This window comes from Narcine bancroftii, chromosome 1 (genome assembly GCF_036971445.1).
Source record: "Narcine bancroftii isolate sNarBan1 chromosome 1, sNarBan1.hap1, whole genome shotgun sequence".
Taxonomy (NCBI): Eukaryota; Metazoa; Chordata; class Chondrichthyes; order Torpediniformes; family Narcinidae; genus Narcine; species Narcine bancroftii.
In genome coordinates, this window is record NC_091469.1 from 220,703,899 (window position 1) to 220,726,782 (window position 22,884).

General features: G+C 40.6%; 1 protein-coding gene and 1 long non-coding RNA gene across 4 annotated transcripts in view; one reads left to right on the top strand and one right to left on the bottom strand.

The window, feature by feature from the left end:
- LOC138739274 (uncharacterized) overlaps positions 1-14,301 on the bottom strand; it is a 74,222-nt gene extending 59,921 nt beyond the window's left edge. The window contains exon 1 of the transcript XR_011342152.1: positions 14,253-14,301. The gene's annotated coding sequence lies outside the window, so the exon portion shown is untranslated. The remainder of the gene's footprint in view (positions 1-14,252) is intronic.
- The window catches only part of LOC138739308 (uncharacterized), a 149,827-nt gene that overhangs the window by 15,852 nt on the left and 111,091 nt on the right, over positions 1-22,884 (top strand). The window lies entirely within an intron of this gene.

Genomic DNA, 22,884 nt, shown 5'->3' on the forward strand with positions numbered 1-22,884 from the left:
GAAATATGAGGTGTTGTTCCTCCAATTTGTGAGTGGTCTCAGTCTGCCAGTGTATAAGACCATGGACCGACATGTCAGCAAGGGAATGGGGAGAGGAATTGAAATGGGTGGCCATTGGGAGATCTCCACTATTGCAGCGGACAGAGCCAAGGTGCTCAACAAATCATCTCCCAGTCTGCATCTAGTCTATCCGATTATAGAGGAGACCACAACGGGAGCACCGGATGCAGTGGATGACCCCTACAGATTCACAAGCGAAGGTTGCTTCACTTGGAATGACTTTTTTGGAGCCCTGAATGGTGGTGAGGTAAAAGGAGTGGGTGACAATGGAACATCTCCTGCTGTCACAGGGGTAGGTGCCAAGGGAGGGGAGGGAAGAGCCAGTTTACATGTGCCAGAAATAGTGAAGATGTGGGTGAGAGCTGAGTTAATGGCAGTAGAAGGGAAACCACATTTTTAGAAGTATATCTCAGATGTCCTGGAATGGAAGACCTCATCTTGGGAGTAGATATAGCAGTCATGAGAGAAATAAGAGAATAGTGGAATCTGAGCTACTTCAAATTGGATGTCATCTTATTGTGCAAGCTATTGACTAGCCTTACCATGCTACAAGTTGAAAGGACAACCACACACAAATTGACATGGAGCTGAGAGAAGAGTAACAGTACAGCAATTTACAGAGCATTTCAATTTGCACATATTCTGCTAATTTAGCTTTAAATGCATTCTCCTCATGATATTTCCCACACTTAGGAAGGACAAATAGGAAATATTTGTAGCTTTCCGAAAAGTTGAGGCAATTCTGTCAATTTAATCAATTGTTAAGCCACAACATGCCTTTAAATACCGTCACAGTCCTTTTAATAGGATAGGAAATAGATGCAACTATCTGTCCCATTTCTGGCAAAATAAAGCCAGAAATTTGGGTTGTCAATGTTCTAACCAATAAAGGCAAGTGTGCCAAATCCCTTCTTTACCATTCTGTGTACCTGTGTTGGCACTTTGAGGGAACTATGTACATGTCACCCAAGTGTTACTGTTATAAAACTTTCAGGGCTTTATCAACTACCTTGATTCAATGTATCAAAGTGCATTATCTCACACATGTCTGAATTAAATTCCATCTGGAACTCTTTAACCCACTTTTCTAGTTCATCTGGATCCTGTCGTAATCTCAGATGACGAGCATCATTGTCCACTATATTACAAATTTTGGTATCATTAGGAAAATCACTAACCATGCTAACTTCATCATCATCTAAAGTATCAATATAGATGACAATAAACAGTGGACCCAGCACTAATTCTTGTGGCACACCACTGATCATAGGCCTCCAATATGAATAACAATCCTCCTCTACCACCATCTGTCCTCAACCACTGTAATGACTATTCTCCTTTATAATTGCTTGGAGGATATTAGAATGTTGTTGCTGTCTATGACTCATTCAAACCAAATGCACACTAAAGTTGAGTTGAGTTTTCCAGAGTTTATTAAATTTTGTTAATGTTATTATCACTTGTTATATGTTGTTACAAGCCATTGAAACTTTGTTAGACAGTGCTAGAATTTTGTTAAATGTTCAATAAAATTGTCAGAACAAAATTAATTCCTTCCATTTCATAGAACAAAGGATACTAAACTAATATGTGTAATCTCTAACAAACCACAAGGCCTTGGCTCGAAGACATTGCTAGGTGACACTCAAAAGAACATGTAAACAATCACTATTCACAGATTGCTTGCAACTTGCAATCCATTTTAGCCCTTACAATCATCAAGATAATTCTGTATCCAATTGGCCAGATCACCAAGATTTAAGATTCAATTTATTATCATAGTAATAAAAGAGTGTTGTATTACATGAAATTTCTTTTTGTCTGCTGCAAGACGGACAGATTTGTCACTGGCATGAATTGCCCAAGCACCTCTGCAGACAGGCTTACAGTCAGAGAGAGACAGAAGCAAATGAGAGGCCCTCCAGAGTCATCAAGTGTCCATGAATTCACCTCCAGCGTTTCTGCAGCCCCCACAGCCACACAGAGTCCAGCCTAAGCCATTGACAATCTTAACTCCAGATATGAACCTCCGATACAGCCAGGAACCCTTCAGTGTTCTCGGCACCTCCTTGTATCCTTGTTCCGATACCTGGTACCCCTCCAGCCAGTTTGAGCCAGTCTCCAGCAGTCTGCAGCCTAGCGCGAGTCTCCTGACAACAGTCTCCAGGAACCAACATCTTCCATGGGTTCCTCACCTCAAGTTGCCAGCAGTCCGGTGCACGCTCTGGTCCATCAGCCGCAGGGCCCCCTCACTGGTTAGCCGCCATGGTCACTGTCCCCGTGGATCCTCTCCTCCCCTTCTCCTTCTCAGAAAATGTGGGATCTTCCCATCCTCTGGTGCCCTGCTCCAGTCCTCCACTTTCCCGGAGTCTGCAGCCCCTCATGGCTGCTGCCGATTAATAGGCGCCGCCATCTTAGTCGCGTGATTTCAACTAAAACCACCATCAGCTCCCCCAACGGGCTGTTCAAAGCCGTGCAGAGCCGAAGGCAGTTGACCGGGCACCTGGACCCTGTGGGAATGCTGCATCTCTACTCCTTTGCACCCCATGGGTCCGCAGCAGCAGCAGCGCTGCCATTACAATGGCTCTGGCAGCACCGCCATCTTTCATAACCGTGGACCATGTTGTGACAATTGTTAGCCCAATGCTATGACAGTACCAGTGACCCAGCTTTGAATCTGCCACTCTCTGTAAGTATGCCATTTGAACATTCTCCCTGTGATCACATGGGTTTCCTCCAGATGCTCTGGGTTCTTCCCATATTCTAATGGCGTACGTGGTTTAGTAGGTTAATTGATCACATAGGGGTATTTGGATAGTGTGGGTAAGAAGACCCTGTTACTCTGCTGTATCTCAAAATTAAGTTAAATTAACTGCTTGGCATCATGGTCTTCCAAAGTATGGCCACAGGTGGCGACATTATCGAGGAAGGGGAAGGTAGCCTTCAACCCATACTCATCTACCGTTCTGTCCATCTGCCTCTGGAAGATAGAAACCTCATTAGTCATATCATAAGGGACCCTTTGGAATTGATAGAGATGACTGTTAGCCTCAAATGCCATATATGGACAGTCCTTGGAACAGCTGGTGATAAGCAGCTTTCAGGTCAATGGTCAAATAGACCCGATACTGCACAATAACATTCACCATGTCTGAAATTTGAGGGGGTGTGGTATTCATCAAGGAGTGTGTACCAATTAATAGTTTGGCTATAGTCAATTTCTAGCCTGGACTTGTTTTCCCCTTTTACCATTACCATTTGCGCTCTCCACGGCAGATGTTTTGTCTCAGACTGTATGAAATCTCGGTCTGCTGTACTGTACCTCCTGCTCTTGGTAGCAATAGATATGCAGTCAGAGGATTGACTCGTCAAGAGAGGTGGTGGGGGGGGGGATATTAAGTGTGGAGAGGCTGGATGTGGGTTCTGATTTTAGAGGACCTCCATTCCAAATTGTTATGGGGGAGAAGGGGACCAGAATACTCCAAGGTCACACCTTTAAGGTGACACAGGAAGTCCAGACCCAACAGCAGGGAAGCACACAATTCATTAAGTATATACAGCCGTATTTTACAAAACTCCCCCCTCAATCGACAGATGTACTATACAATGTTGTTGAATATGCATAGAATGTGAATGAGATGCAAGAAATATGCAGTAATTGGAAGGATTCAACTTCAGGTTGTATTTTTGCATAGTTAATGAGTCTATGAAGCTTTTAGTAGGGCCTGTGTCGATTGGGTGTTTAGTGGAATGTCCATTTACCTTCACAGTCACTATGGAGTTGTTGAGCTGGTCGAGAACCATTGAGGCTAGGACCCGGAGACTCCATACTCCTCACTCGAGTGTCCCCCACAGTCCTTGGTTACAGGGGGTAAGATGGTGTCAACCTCATGGTGCGGCAAGTTGGCCACCCTCCTTCCTCCTCTGATAATGATGGGGACAAGTTTGAACTTGAGTCGTGGCAAGATGGCCACCGAGCCTTTACCCTCCATTTCCTCACTGCCACCATCCATCGGTGTATTGCGCAACAGTGGGTTCAAGTGAATTCAGGGAGGAATTGGATCCATGAGTGTTGCAGGCTGTGGACTTCCCTGGGCTTCCCCTAACATGGCAAACCCTCACCCAATGTCCTTTCTTGCCACAGCTAGAACACACAGAGTCTTTAGCCGGGCAACGAGATCGGGGATGCTGCCTTTTGCCATAGAAAAAGCACAGGAAGCAGCAGCCATTAGGGCTGGGGTAATGGGAGCAGCTGGTCCTTGGAAGGGGTCACCTGGGTGAGCGAGCTCGCTGGCTTTGCCGTGGTCATTATTGAGCTTTGCCTATTCAAGCGACTTGGCCGGTTCCACATGGCTAGCCAGGTCCTTCTTGCCCGACTCCAGCAGTCGCTGCCTCATGTTCCTTGAGCGGACCCCCGCGTCTAGAATGTCCCGGATCTGTTCTTCTTCACGACTGTGGCCTACAGCTGCTTCGTGCCTGCAGTCCTTGGCAGGCATCCATCGATCCAACAGGTAGTCACCGATGGACTGTCCTGAATGTTGGCGACGTAGAGCGAGTCGGTTCCTCCCTCAGACCTCGTTTTGCGACTTCAAGAACTGAGCCTTTAAAGCCTCAATGGCAGCATCATATGTAGTGCAGTCCCTGATGACTGCATACCCTTTCACTCCTACCCCCGAGACGAGTGCGGACCTCCTGAGTTCATCGGAGTAGAAGATGTCTCTGGTCACGTTCAAGTAGGCCTGGAAGCAGTCTTGCCATTACATGAACTCATCAGTCACGTCGGGGGACAGAGGGTCTATCAGTAGCACCCCTGGCTTGAGTAGCACTTCCATCGTTTAGGGAATGAGCTAATAAAATTGTAGCGTGAATAAAAGCTCTCACCACTGGAGGGAGAACAAATGCTTTTATTAGCTTATAACTAAGGGTAGGGTCTCACAGTCGTCTTCAGAAGGGCTCAGGGTTTAGGAGGGAAACCAGGCTTTATATGTGAGCAGATGGGGGCTGGGCCAGACATCAGTTCACTGCAACCCAATAATATTTGACGATTCTAAATGTAAAATAATTATGTCTTGGAACATATGCGCAGTACAAAAGAGAAGATGCTGGAGGTCTTGAAGAATATTAAGATGGATAAATCTATGAGGCTTGACCAAGTATATCCTGGGATAGCTAGGGAAGAAATTACAGTGGCCTAGGCAGATATAGTTGCATAATCTTTCACCAGTGTGTGATCATATGCCACTGCACTAGATAAATTAAAATTTTACTCATACAGCACAGTATTTTGGCCCACAAGACCATGCCACCCAATTACACCCAACTGACCTACACCTCCGGTACATTTTGAATGGTGGGAGGAAACCAGAGCCTCTGGGAAAAACCCACGACACACGGAGAATGTGCAAACTCCTCACACCCGACCACTGGCGCTATAACAATGCTATGATCACCACCCGCTAACCGTGCCACCCATAAAGATTTAAATACAGTTTCTTTCCTGCCACAGTCAGACTATGAACAAACCTCACACAAGTAAAATTGTGTGGTTCAGCTCTAACTGACCTCTCTCTGTAACTCTCTAACTGCCCACCGTACTGTTTTTTATTGCTGTACTTGTAGGATTGATGAACTGGATTGTACACAATATGAATTTCCTTGCTGCATCTCAATACACATGGCAATAAATATGAACTTAAACCATCATGACAAAGAGTTTATTTTCACGTGTGTCAGTGACACATGTCATGTTTCTCAGTTGGACCTTCCTCTATTCTTTCCATCATTGTTATTGTCTGTTGAATACATTCTTGCTGCTATACATTTGAGAAGAGCAGCAATATTGTCTTCGGGGCCTGTCCCTGGCTCCAGCCATTGCCTCAGATTTTCCGATCCTTTCTCCAACAAAAGAACTGACAACTTCCATAACTGTCCACATTGGCCCTAAAGTCCATCCATGCTCGCCACTGTCAGGCTCAAAATAGGTCAGTGTTTTAATTTGATTCTTCATCATTCATAAATTGCTGCTCTTACGCTGTTAAAATCATACACCACTGATATAACCATATAACCATATACAGCACAGAACAGGCCAGTTTGGCCCTACTAGTTCATGCCAGAACAAATCCCCACCCTCCTAGTCCCACTGACCAGCACCTGGTCCATACCCCTTCAATCCTCTCCCCTCCATGTAATTATCCAATCTTTCCTTAAATGTAAATAATGTCCCTGCTTCAACCACCTCCACTGGAAGCTTATTCCACATCCCAACCACCCTTTGTGTGAAAAAATTTCCCCTCGTGTTCCCCTTATAATTTTCCCCCTTCAATCTCAAACCATGGCCTCTGGTTTGAATATCCACCACTTTTAATTGAAAAAGCCTATCCACGTTGACTCTCTCTGTCCCTTTTAAAATTTTGAACACCTCCAACAAATCCCCCCTCAATCTTCTACGCTCCAGAGAAAAAAGTCCCAGGCTGCTCAACCTTTCATGTCCCTTTTCTCTTTATAAATCCCTATTTTCTGGGATTCTTTACTCCTTTTGTTTTCTCTTTATACGTCCCCGATCTCTGGGATTCTTTACTCTATTCCTTTTCAGTTTATAAGTCCCAGTCCTCTGGGATTCTTTACTCTGTTCCTTTTCTCTTTATAAATCCCTGTCATCTGGGATTCTTTACTCTGAACCTTTTCTCACTCCTGTCACCATGCTGGATCCTGGCCCCACATCACCTGAGTTCAAAATGCCCATTACTGTGTTTTAAATCCTTTGTGCCATTGCTCCCCTTTCTCATTTTCTTGTCAACCCCCAATTGTTTCTTCTTTAGCTTCTCACCTCCATGTAACCACTCCACTCCTCCCTTCCATCCCACTCAACTTTTAAGAGGACCCCCCCCCCCCCCACCCTTTCCCATCAGTTTTCCAAGGCATTTGTTTATCTCCCTTACATTTCTTTGCCGATGAATCTAACATCCTGGGATATTTGTTGACATTAAGGTAAAGGTTCCATTATTGTCACGTAATACTACATTTAGAATGTAACATACATGAAGTTCTTTAACTTTTGTTTACCATAAGGCGGACAGAGAGTCCAGCACCCCTCACAGAAACCTACGGCCCCTGGTGTTTCTAGGCGGCTTCCCCTCCAAGTATTGACTGGGCATGAGCCTGCTTAGCTTGCGAGATCAAACAATCAGAGACATATTCAGGTTTTTAGGTGCTGTCAATTAGGCCACACCTTGAGTATTGTGTTCGAACTTGGCTTGCTAATCTGGGGAACAGCATTCTGAAACATTCTGCCTGATTCCTGGGATCGTAGACTGATGCATGAAGAAAATGTATGAAGAAACATGGGATAGACTAGGGTCACATTCATTGATATTTGAAAGAATGAGAGGGTGCCCCATTGACACATGTAAACTTCTGACAGGACTATCCAGGTTTTATGCAGGAAGAATGTTGTCAGTGTAGGGCAAGTCCAGAACAAGGGGCACAATCTGAGGATAACAGGGAAGCTACTTCGACCTGAGATGAGGGAGAAACCTTTTCACTCAGAGTTGTGAACTTGTGGAATACCCTACGGATGAAGTTGTTGAGGCCAAAAGGGAGTCGGGTAAAGGGAGCAAAGGCTATGAAGAAAGAGCGGGAATAGGGTGCTGAAGTTGCATGATCAGCCATAAATCTATTGAATGGTGGAGCACACTCAAAGAGTCTGAGGGACTACTCCTGATCCTAATTTCTATGGGTTTTTTAATATAACAAAATGTTCAATTGCAATCAAGTTAGTTTGGAGCTTCACTGTATTAATAAGTGGTATTACCTGTAAGGTAAAACATCATGAGATGGGAATGTGTAAGGAGTTACCCTGCCCTGTACAGGGCTGTAACAAGATGTAAATGCATCCTTGTACTTACAAGATAAGAGAGACATTGATGGATTGAGAGGCAGGAAGCTAGCAGGGAAAGGATAGCAACAGTTTTAGTCATTGGACAAGTAATGATATGATGATGTTCTAAGCATGTATCCAAGGGTATAAAAAATCACCATTTTGCTGATAACGGCAGAATGCATTCTCCGACTAACATTGTTAGTTGCAAGTGTTACAATCCGGTAATAAAGAACAAAGAACCCTGATTTCGACTCAGTCTGGTGTTTGTCTCACTCATTCATGAACAAAGCAGACCTAACATACCTCAAAGTTGTATTTAACTTCAAAATGTATCTTAGTGTTTTACTGTGTTAAAGGATAAAAGATTTCTTTTTTAAATTTGCTCGGTCTGACAGGCATTAGCATCAGTGATATCTCTTGTTGAAACCATTAGAGTCACGAATGGGATATTGTTCAGCAGTGTGTGTTGGCTCTGAGTGCAGTAATCTCTGAAATGTTGGAACTGCAATCATAATGTGACTGAAAATAAGAAACACCCATATTTGATACTTGCTACCACTATTCTGATAAACTGATATATTCTGACCGCAACAATACACTGTCCTTCACAATAAAAACATGGTTTTATAATCTGTCTTTATTGACTTCCATCATTACTCAAATATTTGGTTTAACCAACTGTTTTGGTCTGAACATGATGTTTAAAATATCAGTAGTAAGCAAGATTTAATGGTCATCTTCATGGCTTTGTAAGGAAGGTGGCTTTTGACCTTCGGACCACTGGGGATATGAGGCCTACACATCCTGTGTCCTGTGATTTTCATCTCCACCAGCTCTTGGCCTCAAATTGAAATGAAGTCAGTTGCTAAATGAAAGACCAGATGACCTGCTCGTTATTGCTTAACTATTTACTGGCACAACCTGGAGGTTTACAGCTCAAATTACTGGTGAATTACTTCATTGGTAACATATTTTGATATCAGCTGAAATACATTGTTTATACGGTAAATATTTTAAATTCATTGACTTTCCGATCATTGACTTGGGATTTTTCAGTATGTATAATAAACTTGGACTTGCTGATGTTGAATTTTTTTTTTCATCCTGATCTTTTCTCACAGTTTATAGTCTAGGAAGTTTAAAGTTGCTGTTTAATATTTCTCTGGTTTCTAGTGACATGAAAATGTTACTAAATTATTGTCTTCAATGTATTTGTTGAATCACATTCTATAGCTCACAGTATCCATGGATTTTTAACAAACGTGCTGTCCTCTCTAGCATTCAGAATGCCTGCAACAATTATTTCAAATGTACACATCTATGCTCAAAATGTAACATAAATTGTATTGCAAGTTTCAACAGGAACTCAGTTCCTCATGCAAAGAAATGTTACTATTTTCAGTCAAACCTGGGTAGATTTGGCACCTTCGAAGGCTGAAGTAGTTACATGGTTGAGAACATGATGATGAGCAGCAAGCCTCAAAAGCCAAGGGTTAAAGGATTAGTATTTCATTTCCTTTTTTTACTACCATGTCTGTTTTCTGTCTGGCTGCTTCTCCCTTATTTCCCTCACACCTTCACTGAGTGGAAGGCTGAGAATTGGCAGGCTCCCGGACTCATTTTAACAGACCACATCTAGCACTTTGGTGTCTAATTTGTCACGAATGTCATAGGTCAGCAGGTGTCATAAACCTTCAGCCAGCAAATGGCCATTGGGACAAACAAAGATGTCCTTAAGACCAACAGATGTACCACACTCACTAAAGTGTGAATATAAATGTGTGTGCCCACAAAATAACCCAAAGTTAATGAAAGCTCTCTTTTTTTTTCTTTATGACATTAGAATTAATTTGAATGCTCGGCACATTTCATACATTTTACTATAGATATTAAGTCGAGGAATTAAAAGTCATCCGTGAAAGAAAGCCAGAAATTTTCACGACGCACCTATTAACAGGAGGACACTGAAACTGTCAGAAGGTATTTAGCTCTGATCAACCTGTTACATTTGGTGAACGGGTGTTAGCTGCCACTGTTTGAAACATCAGTCATGAATACATCATTCAGAATTAGAAATATCACTCTGAGTTGGTTCGTCCACAAAGTACAGTGTGCAATTTGTGCTTTTCATGAAAAGATCAATAACTTGCAAAGATCTCTAATGGTGCCAAAATCTACTTGTATGTTATTGACATACTTTGTAAGGGCTTGTGGGTGGATTTCTTTTGCTTTGCATTCAAATATTCAGATAGCTCAAAAGGAGTGTGCTCATAATCATCAAAATATTAACTGGCACTGCACTCTCTATTCAGTGGCTAGAGTTTGGCTTGCACTTGACCTGTTTTGCAGGCACTTTTTGTAGTCACCTAATCTGTGCAGGTGTTGGTCTCACTGCCTTATTGGTGAAATTTGTTATTACACATGGCCTGAGCAAATGCCTGAAACAGTTGCAAAACTCTGGTCACAAAATGCCTAGTTTACATTGTACATCGAGAGACAAAGGAAATTTGTTGCCAAATGAGTCGAGCAGGCATCAGTCCTTCACGTTTCTGCATCGGGCCCAATGGTGGAAGAGGAAAGGTAGGTGATGTCATTTTTTATTAAAAAATGTTTCTGTATGAAGCAGGCTCCCATGGGAAGATTATAATCAATATTGCCCTATCAATGTCTACACTTATCAAATGCACAACAATTTAGTCCAGGGATTGCAAACTGTATGAAATACTACTTACAATATTTTGTTGATAAGATGCATATCTTAAGTTATTTTCTATCCTCTCATGAAATGTCCTGAGATCAAGTGTTTGATATTAGTGCAGTTGAAATTGATGCCAATTAAACCAATAAACAGCAGCTTATGCTCGGTTTTTCTGCTGGTTCAAAAGGCAGCCTCTTCTTAGATAAAATTGCATGCAAGTATTAAGTGATCCTGGGAATGAATTCCAGAAAAGTAGGTCACAGTGGGGGCTGGGGTGCGGTGTAGGTTGGATAGGTCCCTCTTACATACATTAGATCTTGATTAAAAAAAAATAATTCTCAGGGCTAGATCGGAGCTCTAAATTTTTATGAGCTAGCTGTATTTCTCTTCAAAATTCAACCAATTTGCAAGGTTTCTATTTTCAAAAACCTGGAAGCAGCCAGCAAAAGAACAGGCCATTACAGATCGTAAATAATGCAGTGATTTAGCAGATAAATATAAAGGCTTTGCAGATGACTTAATTTGCTGTGGGAACCTGGGTTTCCTCTGATCTGTATCCTAACTCCTTATAGTGTCTGACCTTCTGCACCATCCACCTGCTGGAAGCCATGTTTGATTTTCTAACCAGGGAGCTGCCTGCTTGACAGCAGAATGGTATCATAGGAAAGAGTGCAGGAATTTTTTTTCTCTCTCCAGCATCATTAAAGGGGTTACCCCTATGGTGAGGGGACTGAAAAGTACGATTTAATGTTCTTAAGAGAGTGGCAGAGAAAGAAAGGCTCAAAGCATCACATGCTGCTTTCTGAGTGGGTCATTTCAGTCCTCGCGGCGAATGGGATGTCCCTGTGGAATTTACCATAGACTGAGCTGAAAAGAAAGGGATTAAGACCCTTTTAAGGATGGAAATGTAACAAAAGGAGCACTTTTATGATGTAGCAGCATAAAATGAGGGGCTCCATTGTGTGACTGATTGCCAGAGATCTTTGAATTGAACAGCCTACTACACAGGCCTCTGTTCCCTGCGGGTTTAGTGGCTTATACAAAATGACTTGTCTACATTAGAACCACAGCACAGCCCTCATTTAGGAGCAAATAAAAGATTATTGGTTTGTTTCTACATCATTTTTCTGCACCTACCCAAAAGAGGCCTGTAGGGAGATTATATGTAAGTAAAAGTTGCTGGGTAATTAAAACAAGCAATTTGTATTCCATTAGGCTTTGCCATTCAGCTTACTTTCTCTGTATTTAACCAGCATTCATTTCAAATTGGTGCCGAATTGTCAGGAGAAGTTTTCTTTACAAGGAAAATAAAATGGGTCTCACAGGAGTTCTCATGTTTCTACATTGACACTGTGCACTTGCAAATCCGATAAAGCCAATAAAACAATTTTTTTTGCAACAGTTAAAGTTAACTATAAGAGGCTATACCTTCAAACTTGCTTAAGTTCATGTCAATGCTGTCAAATTCATAGTTGCATTTCTCAAAATCTGTGTTACAAACAAGCAGCTTCAGCATTAATTATTTCCATAAATCTGAAATTCAAAATTAGGTAGACAAACAAAATATGTGACTGAATGAGTGTTGCAGTTGTAGATTCAAGGTATGAAGAAAATGAACATTTTATTGTTGCAGATCATATTGTTCCTCAATTTGTATTTTCTGTTTCTATCTGTTCAACTGTTGGTGTTTGGATCATCATGGCTTTGAGCAAATACGGTAAAAAAAATGCTTGTTAAACATCAGATAAGTACAAAAAATCATAGATGTACTGTTTTGGTTTAAAGCACGACAGTCTCTATATTTCAAATAGTTCAGAAGCAATTGTATTTTAATAATTTAAAGGATTTATTTATCTTTGCAATTCCACAATCTTGTAATTAACACATTCAAGAAATAATTTGTTTTATTTTTCATACCAAACCAGCTCAATACTTATTGTTTTGGACAAGTGTCAGGTTAGTCTCGAATAAAGAAATGACACACTCTTTTGCTTTCTCTATTGGCAATGAGAGGCTGTGGAGTTAAGTGAGTCACTATTTATATATTGTCTTTGCAAAGTTTTGGAATGCTGCAGTGTTCATGAACAAAAGGGGATCCTGAAAATGCTCCCTTCATGAAAGGACAACAGAATCATAGACAACAGATTAGATATTATCGACAATGATATCAGCCCTGTCCTCTGTGGTGACACTGCAGATTAATTCATGCTGGAATTTTTCCCTTCCATTGTCACTTTTGGGAATGAATTTATTTTGTGAGATGCAAACTGTATTTTTTCATATATCTTGCACAAAGCACCAATGCCCTACAACAATCTGGAGTGAAGATAACTGATGAAGCTCTCCGTATGGGTTTTCTATGGCCCTGAGGGATTATGTGCTGTGTTTGTATGTTGTGTATCTGGTATAATGCTGTGATTGGGAAGCTGAGCCCCTATCCTACTAAGTCAATGTTGGTTTGATCAATGCTTCAGCTACCTAGAGGTCGCATTCAAACCTCACCAGCGCTGTCATTAGAATAAAAGGTCAGTAGAGAGTTACCAACAAAGTATTGCCATTCAGTTGGACCCTTTTGAACTGTGATTCTTTCAGGAGGTTGACACCTTGTCTGATATTAACTCAAAAATCTAGGCAGCATTCCCTTTGGAGATGGTTCCCCAAAAGGTTTTCCTGTACCTCATCTCTAATAGTTTGAAATATTTCCAGGTTTGTATTATTTTGGCCCTTTTTAATTGTGGCTGATATGCCTACGAGCAAACAAGCACCATCGATGACCTCCATCGAAAAGGCCACGCAGTTATCATGCCCCTCATCAACCAGACCACATTTTCTCCACCTCTTGCTCCAGGTGAATCCCATGCCATCAAGTGAGAGTCAGTTTGCAATATGACCTGAAAGGTAGAGGACATGCATCTCCAGACAGCTCTCTTATTGGCATGGAGACAAATGCTAAAGATTATATTGATCTGCAATTGATTATATCGAAGTAGAAGAAATAATTTACAATCACTTACTCTATAGAATGGGAAACCGTGCAGGATTGAAATACAACAGAGTTGGGCTGTGATTTATCATTAAGAATCTATTGGCCACATTTTTATTTAAGTTCCAGATTATTGACTAAAGCAGAAGTGTTGGACCACAGGAATTGTGCAATCCATAAGTAGAAAAAGGGCATTGGACACAAATGGTTGTGCTAAACTTTTAAAAACTTTGGAATTCACTTTGCATTAGAAGAAGAAGAAAGGGACATTTTTGCATTTTTAAAACAACCTTTATATGCTCCACTGGTGCAGATGGCTCATTGTAAAGGCAATTATTTTGTCTGCTGCAAGTTTACTTTGGACGAGCCACAGACTTACTGATACTCAAGGGTTGGGCAATAATGGCCAAAGCCAGTACCTAACCATCTTTGATATCCTCCCTTCAATACATTTTAAAATAAACACCTGAGGAAATGAACATTATGATTCTTCTTGTACTACAGTTAACTCCACATCCATGTCCCTTCTCAGACCTCGATCGTGAGATTGTTTGGCAAAGGGCATTTTGATAAATTCCGTACCAGGCCCCAACATGAAGTGCTCTGTTTGTGCCCCTCTAATACCTTACCTGACTGGAATTTATTATAAATACAATTCCTCTTGTTTGTCGATGTTCCCTATCCAAAGTGGCCCCAGTTTCTGACTGTCTTTTATATTATACATGCTTGTGGATAATCATTATGTCCAAAAGGAGGCTTTGCTTGTTTACCTGAATGTGATTGCACACAGCTGAATCAACATTGCTTCCTGGGAACGGTTGAGTTCTGATGTAATCGGTAAACCATTCATTGAATGATTTAGATATTCTTCAAAATAGTTGTGAAAATTCTTTAAGCTGACTGAAATATAAAATAAAAATATGCTATTGACCCATTTATATTTTGTGCTTTCAACTGTTGCATTGCCAATAGCTCTAGGGGGGATTTTAAACTCTTCGGTCTAAGAAACACTGAGCAGAGATTGGAATCTCCCCAGGGACCTGAGGATAAATAAGAAGGAGAATCAATCCTGACAGCATTTGTATACTTTTTCTGGGAAAGTTTAGTGTGTGTGTGAACGTTTTTGCTTTTAAAAAGTAATTTCCTCTCTCTGCTAGCAAAGTTGCCTTCATGATCTTTTCTGGAGTTTGGAGTTGGGTGGGGGTTGGGGGGGTGGTTTGCTGGAAGACATCCTGCTCACTAACTATTGACCTTTCTCTTAACTCAGCTGCAAGTGACGGTGTGGGGAAGAACTTGGGTGTAATCATTCCTTCAGAGTGATGGAATCTGGAAATGATCCCACTACACACATGGAACAAAGATGGCAGTAGCCACAACGAGAATAGGGCTATGCTTCTGAATTCAGAACAGTTGGGGGTGAACAGTGAATATTAACATCGCTAGTGACATCCACAACCTGTAAGCAAACAAGTTTTAAAATGATCACTTGGTCAATATTGGGACAATGCAAGCACCAGATGCAACCTCTCCACTGCTTGGATACCACCCACGGATCTCGCTTCTCTTTCTGTTTTGCAGTCAGATGAACTTGAAAACAGAATTTATCTTGGCCTGTCCAGCTAGTTCTATAGTCACTAATAGGGACTGAAATAGTTATTAGTTCCCTTGATTAATCTTTACAATGGGCCTGATGCTGGTTTCTGGCTTATGCCCTGAATGCCGACAAAAAGATCCCTAACCAATCAGGAACCAGCCATTTATTGGCTTTAATGAATATTCACTGCACTGGGTATGCTGGACCCGTTTCACACCAAGAGCTGATCAATTCAATCTTTAAACCTGTTCCTTCATTTGATTCTTGGTGGAATTGCTAAAACATTTAAGTAAAAAGATAGTTTCTTCAATAACTTAAATAATTTAAAAGAATCCCTGACTGGATAGTCCTTGACCTATGGCTTGGATTTTTATTTTGCCTTAAGGATTTAACGGCATATGTCAACTATAATCATGGGTGATATTTTAATTATATTTTATCACTCTGTTTTTAGTGAGTCTATCCTAGAGCTGGAACAACACATTTTGTTGTGAATGAATAACCTGGTTCAAAACACTTTCAGATTGTATTTCACAGTGTGGAAAATTCTCATCACCAGCAAATGGTGCAAGACAACCAGTCATGTTTTTAACACCAGAGAGGGTGACGGCCTTTTTCAATTTTCTTCTTATAATATAGCCTCTATTTAGCAGTATTTATTCACCTGTCCAATGTAAGTGTGGTGAATTAATGAGTTAAGTTTATTTCCAAACATTTTTAGCACATGGACAAATTGTCTCCCTCTCCCTCTCCCATTGTATGTGCTGAGTAATGCAAGTTTATAAGATGATAAAACAAATGATCGATTGTTAGGAAAGATCGAAGGCTGCAATTATTATTCACTGTCAAAAATTGCAAAAAAAACCTATGAATCTCATGAGTAAAATTCACCTGATTTTTCATTTAGTTATTGTTTGATCCTGTTCCTCATTTGCAGCTCTTAAGAGTAAACATGCAGTTGAATCTCAAGGGAAAAGTGAAATAAATAATCTGGGAGGCCTTTCTTTTTAAAGGTAGCAAAAGTGTTGATGCTTGTGAGTTAGTTAATATAAATATTGTCTTTTCTTTATGACCACTGTCTTGGAGGATGGGCATGAGTGATAAGTCCAGATGCATGTCATTCAATGAACTTGTGGAGGGTTGGCCGTATGTTTTACTTTTTTGAATATTCAGCCATTGAGCTGAAGAATCCTTTGAGATTAGAAAAGTGCCATCTCCCACACTTAAAAAACACTGCAGTGGAATAATGTGAAGAACAATGAACACTAGAGGGGGAGCTAAACCGTTCACAAGAGTTCAACCTTCCGTCCCACTGGGAGAGGATCATCGTGATCATACGGCTTCTGGATTAAATGAGCAAAAGTTAGTGGTTGGGTAGCAGTGGTTGAAAAGTCAAGAGGTCAAGAAGAGTTGAGAGCCAATTTATTACTGTCTTTTCTTTCCTAACTGGTTCGGAAATCATGAGTGGAATTGAGAAGTTTGCCTCTGCTACATTGGGGATGTGGAGTATTATTATTAAGTCCCTTTGGAAGTTATTCAAGGTGAAGAGTCGGATTATCAGGTTTCCACTGTGTACTATTGAGCATTTGAAAGAAAATGACTGAATCGTCATAAAGTCTTCACAAAACCATTGGGGGGGGAGGAGAGGGAGGAGATCTATTTGCTGATCTTTTTAAATACAATTTGATACTTTAATTTCTATGATTAAAATCAAAACAAATTGGTGTAATTACTCAGCAAAAGTGAACAAAGATATAACATGTAAACGAAGGCGAATGCATATTTCCCTATATTCTTCAAAATCAATTACAGTTAATCTTCAATAGGATTAAGCAAGAGATTTGGTTTGTCTCTTTAAAGATTTAAGTCTTAGAATCAATTTAACTTGTTTCTCTTATACTCCTCACTTAAAATAACATTTGAATCAAATTGCACAGTTTCATGAATAAAATTCATTTTTTTTTAAATTTGGCAACTTGTACGTGTAATCAAAGGGAAATCTTACAATAGCAGGCACGTTTATTAAAGTTACAAGAACCATGACAACTAGAGGAAAAACACAGAGGCGATCCACAGCAAAAGGCAAATGTTTTCTTCCAATGTGTTTGAATAGGAATACTAGCTTTCTCTGACATTCAAACCTGCCCATTATTTTCCAACTGAGTGAACCACAGCTTAACACAGTTATTTATCAGGGCCCCTCCTTCAGCGTGCATGATACCACATCCTATTTGTGATTAATGAGTGGTGCAGAGGAGTCAGTGAACCCGATCATCTTGGCCTCCATGGTGAAGAGGAAGTGTGGCTGTGGGAGATGGCAGCCAGTGACCCAGAAAGGAGAAATTGGAAACACAGTGTATGCAAAGAATGTGCGCAGTTTTCCAGCAAATCATTTCTGTGCAACAGGTGAGCTGACTGCATGGAGCACAAGGAACATTTTCTCTTGTGTTGAGGTCTGTTAAGTAGACATAATAGAAGATGAATATTTGCACCACAGGAAGTTATTTGGCCCATTGTATTAGTGTGGGCCTTTCACTAGAGTCAGAAGTAAACTTCCTGCCCTGTTTTATAGTTTAGTATCCTTCTTGACGGTGTTGGTGCTGCGCAATTGCTCGACAAAAGGAGGGTAAGGTGCTCCTTCCGTCTGATAGCCTACAGGACACCCCTTGGGCAAGGTGCAGTACCGGTTTAGCCTCGCAGTCAGGGTCAAGTGAGCCATGGATTGCAGATGGTGAATGGTTTTTACAGGCAGATTCTACAAATTGGAATTTATGGTTGTAAAATCAAAAACGCTGGGCAGATGAATCTGCTGATCAAAGGGCAGGATTACCTGTCCAGTTTGGACACTGCAACTGAAGAAGGAAACAGGAAACCACTTCACTATTTTTCCCTTGTATAATCATGAACTCAACATTGACCATGGTCTCACCTCAAAGATGGAGCCTTCACCGAAGTAGAACAATGAAGGCAACGACTACAATTCGGAGGGTCAGAGATCATGACAGATGGAGTGATATGATCACCTACACCGAATGGCAATTCACCTGAACGATCTTTCCCTGCTTTAAGTATTCAGTTTTCTCCTTACAAATGCAATGATCTCTCTACCAACCACTCCATGTGTTTTCTTTCCCTTGAGTAGAGAAACATCTTTTAATTCCCTTCATACTTTCCTGGCATTCGCTTTATATTCATGAGTTTATATTTTTTCCCTCTGCCAACCTCCCCCACACTTCCAACCATATGATTTAAAATTTTCTCTTGGCTCCACAAGTTTTAACAATCTCCACCACATAGATTGTTAGCTACCTCTATCTCAAAGGAAATAGTCTGTCTCATTAATGTCGCTTTCTCTTCACAAATAGATGAGTGAAATTTACTGCAATATTTCTCCCACAAGCTTTCAAATTTGCAGCTTTTGACAAACGTCAAAAGTCCATGTCATGTCAACATTTGCATTTAATTCAGAAACAATTAAAAAAAGATTGAGGTCATTGGGAAACAAAATTGCACCCATCAGTATAGATTTGAATGGAACTGAAGAATCTATATCAGTGGTTCCCAACCTTTTTCTTTTCACTCACATACCACTTTAAGTATTACCTCTGCCATAAGTGCTTTGTGATTGGTAAGGGATTGCTTAAGGTGGTATGTGGGTGGAAAGAAAAAGTTTGAAAGCTATTGTTTTAATCATACCTAATTGAATCGTTCTGTGCATGGTTTCATAACTCCAAAGGAAATGGGTCAGTGACAATTTTTCCTCAAGCAAAATATTTCAGTAACCATTGGGTCCCACTCACATCCCACCTTAAGCAATCCCTTACTAATCACAGAGCATCGATGGCACAGGGATAACTCAAAGTGCGATGTGAGTGGGAAGAAAAAGGTTGAGAAACACTGAAGAACATCCAGGTTACAATTTAATATTATCCATGTTGATGCTGATACCAGTAACAGAAGATGATGGAAGTCAAGCCACTTGCTTGTAATTTTATTTTACTGATATGGTCAAGTCCAACGCTCATCGAAGAAAAATCAGAGGATCAGGGACATACTAATTACGAGAGTTTAAGCGATCCAGACATGCTGAGCATTAAAAGACATCATGGCCCATTCTTGCAGAAGGGAGTACCTTTATTTTTTTTCCCAACAAAGCAGCTAATCTACTTTTAATTCCTTTCAAGCAATTATGTTTGCCAAAAGAATCATGTCTGTGAGTTTAGAATGGTTATATAAAAATAAAAGAATGGTGGAGGAACTCAAAGCCTGCTGCTTTCCTTTATTGAATTAGTCTGTCCTGCTTTAATGTTGCTACTGCAAAGTTGTTTGCATTTTTTAGTTCTGTAAATAACGTTCGTAAAAATCAGTGAGTTTCATGAAAATATTTAGGGCCGTGCAAAAAGTCAGGATCGTTTAGAGAACAATCTGCTGCTCTCGGAAAGGAGCTTGCACGTTGTCCCCGTGACCTTCTTGGGTTTTCCACTGGATGCTCTGGCTTCCTCCCACCCTCCAGAAATGTAGGGGGGATTGCAAGTTATTTGGATGTAACTGGGTGGTCTGGGTTTCAATGGCCGAAATCAGCTTCTACTGTGTATCAAATACATTTTTACAATTAAAAATTGATTTATTCATCAAAACCTACGGCCTTGGAGTCAAGTGATTCCTTCTAATATGACAATGTTTTATTCTGAACTAGAGTTGGGGAAGATTTCATCTGTCCAACAGCGATGACTGTTCAAGCTTTATTTTTAGGTCTCAGTGGTGCAGAGGTTACTAGTTGAAACTTGAAATGCTAGCTCGTATTTACTTTTGTTAGTGTTCAGCCAAGACTTTGGTAGACTGTTCTACCACAGAAAACAACACAAATGTATCTGTTTATTTATTTGTTTATTTTTAGACATACAGCATGGTAACGGGCCATTTCGGCCCTTGAGACTGTGTTTCCCAATTAACCTACAGCCCCCTCAGTATGTTTCGAATGAGGGGAGGAAACCAGAGCCCTGAATGGAAACCCATGCAGACATGGGGGAATGAACAAACTCTTTTAGGCAGCGCCGGATTTGAACCCTGGTCACGATCGCTGGCGCTGTCAGGGTGATGCGCTAATGCCTATGCCAACCGTGCCACACTTTCGCAGTGTTAAACTCCTACGAGAAGATCACAGCAACAGTACAGCAATCGGAAACTTTGTGCCCCGTCATATACATCTCTATGGAGAAATAGTGCACTAATCAATATTTTTAAATTTACCAATTTTGATATTTTTAAAATTAATTTTATGCTGTGGAGCTATAAATTACAGGACATTTTTGTATCCTGATTTCAAAATAGTCTTGGCACTAATTTTAAAATATTGTATCTGTGGAAATGTAATTTATAGGAATTTTGCTCCTGTAATTTACAATATTGCTGCAAAACCACAGATCTTGTAATGTGATAAATTGGATTCTAATGCTGGTTTTTGAATTGAGTAATGAGACTAATGGGAATGGACTGAGAACCAGCAGAGACTGTGCAACTGAATGGTTTCTCCTACAACTTAAAGTATTTGAGAAATTAGGGCAAGGTCGTATTTTCTGGTACTGCCAGCATAACCTTTAGGACCATTGTGCCTGTTGCAATATGACTGGAATATATATACATATATATATATATATATATATATATATATATAATTTTTTAAAGACCGGATAATTCGCCTTGTATTTTCCAACTTAAATAAAAGAATAGGAATGAAATTAAAGGGTGGAAATGACATAAACTTTTAAAGTAAACCTTTAAATGACCGAGAATATTTTATGGAATATGTAAGATCCCAAGCCTTTCCGATACCTCAACACAAAATGGTCCTTCAATAGCCTTGCTTTTGTAGTCTGCAAGATGATGGAAAGTAAAGGTGCTGTAGAAGCTCCAGTGATTGAAATGAACCAGCTTACAGCCCTTCCTTTTCCTTCATTCAGGATGGCATGGTTAGCGTAGCAATGCTTTTACAGCAGCAGCAAATGGGGTTTGAATCTGGTGCTGTCTGTAAGGAGTTTGTATGTCCTCTCTGTGTCTGCATAGGCTTCCTACGGTACTCCAGTTTTCACCCCCCCATTCAAAACCTGCTGGGGTTGTAGGGTCAGTATGGACTCGTGGGCCAGAAGGGTCTGTTACCGTGCTGTATGCCTAAATTTAAAATGTAAATTTTAAACCACAAAGAACTTTGTGTATAATAGTACACTTGTACTGAGAGGTTCTATCATTATGGGTCAAATGTGACGTGCTTCGCAGGTATGTTGTCTGGGCTGGATAGCTTGAGTTATAAGGCAGGGGTGGGCAACCTTTTTTTAAAAACTCAATTTCCACTTTGAGTAATCTCTATGCCATAGGTGTTCTGCGATTAGTAAGGGATTGCTTAAGGTGGTATGTGAATGTAAAGAAAAAAGTTTGAAAACTACTGTTTTAATCGTACCTAATTGACTCGTTATGTGCACGGTTTCATAACTCCAAAGGAAATGGGACAATAAAAAATTTTCTCAAGCAAAATATTTCAGTAACAATTGGGTCTAGAGCAATGGTTCTCAACCTTCTCTTCCCACCCACATCCCACCTTAACCAATCTCTTGCTAAACACAGAACACCAATGGCAAAGGGATTACATAAGGTGGTATATGTGTTTTTGAAAATAAAGTTGCCCACTGCTGTTATAAAGAGAGTGATGATTCATTGGGATTGTTTTCTCTTTCTTTAGAAAGCTGAGGGGTATCCTTACAAAAGGATTATAAAATTACGAGGAATGTGGATGCATTAGTTATCATCTTTTCCCTAGGATAGGGGAGTCTAAAAGTTGGAGAGCATTGGAGAGAGGGAAGGATTTAAAGGGGATCTGAGGGGAAACTGATGGTATGGGGATGTAGAGCGTGCTTCCAAAGGAATTGGTAAAAGTGAGTATATTTACCATGTTTAAAAGACATTTGGACAGATACATGGATAAGAAAGGTGTGGAGTGATATGGTCCAAGCACAGACAAGTGAGATTAGTATGGCTGGGCATCTTGGCTGACATGGGCAAGTTGGGACAAATGGTCTGTTTCCATGCTATATAATTATAACCCTATGAATTTATCTCCTCAATATAATAATAGGAAATGTTGAGATAATGGTTCATTCTCGGTCATTTGTATTAGAAACATTCACAGAGAAGATGGTCATAGACCTGAATTTAAGAAAAGAAGCTCTGTATCCATTGAGCACTAATGACTGAGAAGCATTTTTATCTCCCTCAGTTCAAGGGGATATCCTTTTTTCCAAATTGCATCCTTATTTGTAATATGATCAGATCAGATACGATTTATTGTCATGAAATAAAACAGAACTGTAATATTACACAAAATTGAGGCTGACAAAGATTCACCCTTAGCATTGCTTGGCGTCCCTTACAGTCAAAGAAAGAGAAGCAAAAGAGAGTCCCCCATAGTCACCGAGTGTACTTGGATTCACCTCCAGTGCTCCCGTAGCCTCTGCAGCCAAACAGATTCAGTTCAGTTCTAACCATCGGCAACCTGAGCCCAGCACCAGATCCAAACCCTGACCTGGTGAGGTAGTCTTCAGCACCCAGGAACCTTCAGGAATGCTCCTTGCCCTCAGTATCCTCTCGAATCATGGTTCCGACATTTGGTGCTCATG